The 1,734-nt window shown below is 60.3% G+C and overlaps 1 protein-coding gene across 5 annotated transcripts in view; it reads right to left on the bottom strand.

Annotated features, from left to right (window-relative positions):
• The window catches only part of LOC102385793 (rho GTPase-activating protein 39-like), a 167,434-nt gene extending 165,970 nt beyond the window's left edge, over positions 1 to 1,464 (bottom strand). For all 5 annotated transcript variants that reach the window (XR_003096089.1, XR_003096088.1, XR_003096086.1 and 2 more), the window contains exon 1: positions 39 to 1,464. The gene's annotated coding sequence lies outside the window, so the exon portion shown is untranslated. The remainder of the gene's footprint in view (positions 1 to 38) is intronic.
• Between the last annotated feature and the right edge of the window lie 270 nt (positions 1,465 to 1,734).

The following is a 1,734-nucleotide window of genomic DNA, read 5'->3' as shown; positions in this document are numbered from 1 at the left end:
GGGCCGCTGCTCGGCCGGGCCGGCCGCGCCGCACTCACCTCTGCGCCATGTCCCTGGCGGGCCCCGCGGGCCGGCTGCACCCACCCCTGGGCCTGGCGGCGCTGCAGGATGTGAAACCCGATCCCGCCGCCGGCCCCGCCCGTCCTCCTGTCCCGGGCTGGTGACCGGGGCAGGGCGAGACTTGGGCACTTCCCGCTCCGCCCCGCGAAGGTGAGGCCCGGGCGTCTCTCCAGGGTCCGGCTCAGTGCGGGTATCTGCGTTGAGGAGCGGGTGGCTCGGGCCATGCTGGCCTCTTTTGTATCGCTTTGAAGGCGTGTGTAGCGGGACCGGGCTCCTCCGTTTCGTTTGAACTGGGCTTTCGGGGCGCAGCTGAGCCGCGCGTTCTCTGCGAGAGTCCTCGTTGCCGCTGCTCGGGGACCGTGGGTCCCAGCGCACTACGAACACCCCAGTTTCATCCAAGATACAACAGACTTCCTGCAAAAACTCAAAAACATAGACCACCTTCCCAGCAATACCCTCCTAGCCAGCATGGATGTCACTAGCTTATACACCGGGGTGGGCAAAATAGGGCCTCGGGGCCAGATGCAGCCTGCCAGGCACTTTCATCCGGCCCCCAACGAGTTGTGCCCCACCCAGCCCTTCCGCCCATGAGGGTGGGAGCGAGGCTCCTACACCTGCCTCCAACATATCCTAGTATGCCTCACTCCCACACTCATGGGCTGAAGAGCTGGCCCTACTAACATGGGGCAGGGCTGCTCCCACAGGGCAGCAGGTAGTGAAGCGGGGGGCAGGGCTTCAGCTGGGCAGGAGCATAGGGCTAGGGCTGGGGCTGGCTGCAGTGCAGAGCGTGTCGGAGCAGCACGGAGCTCGGGTGGGCAGGGTGTGGGTGTGGATGTGAGGAGGGAGGGGCATGGGGATCCCTCCCCCCACTCCTCCCCATGGTGTGCAGCGCTGGCAGGCAGTGGGGGCAGCAGCAGCAGGGAGGGCCCTGTGCTTGGTCCTGGTACCTGGCTGTGGCCAGGCTGTAAAGAGAACAGCCCCCCTCCAGGCCATTTGTTTCCCCAGTTCTACCCGCACTGGCAGGGCACAGGAGGGAAGCCCCAGGTGCTGGAGCCTGTTGCTTTCTCTGCTCCTCGCTGTGATGTGTAGCTCTGGCCAGAGCCAACCACCAGTGCTCCCGCCTGCTTCTACGCCGTGTGTGTGTGTGTGTGTGTGTGGGTGTGTGTGTGTGTGGGAGGGGGCTCCCAGGGGCTCCCCATAGTCCTCTCACCTTCCTCACGCCCCACAAACCACACACCAACACACACACATACCACCCCCCCAGTGTTGCCTGCACTGACTGCAAGAAAGGACTGTGTTCCAGAGCCACACACCCACACCCTACAAATGCCACACAAAACGCCCCAACATACCCTATGCCCCCCACACACAGCTCCACCCTCTCACAAACTTCCCACACATCCCACTACACGCACACACATCTCCACACCCACTCTAAACACCCCCACCATACACACACACACCCAACCACCCCCCCACAATATAAGACTAAGAATTTATTTTTGAGATATGCAATCACCTCTATACACTACACAAACAAAAATCATGACAAAAGTATTTTAGTAATTGAATTAAAATATGTTATAGTAGGTGTTTGACTTTTAGTGCATGATTTGTTTTTTTTCTGGTTCTAAGATGTCACCCCCCAAAAAAGGAGTATTTTCAGGGGGGCAG

This window comes from Alligator sinensis, unplaced genomic scaffold, assembly GCF_000455745.1.
Source record: "Alligator sinensis unplaced genomic scaffold, ASM45574v1 scaffold249_1, whole genome shotgun sequence".
Lineage (NCBI taxonomy): Eukaryota > Metazoa > Chordata > Crocodylia > Alligatoridae > Alligator > Alligator sinensis.
The sequence above is the reverse complement of the archived record's forward strand: the minus strand, read 5'-3'. Positions and strand labels throughout refer to the sequence as shown.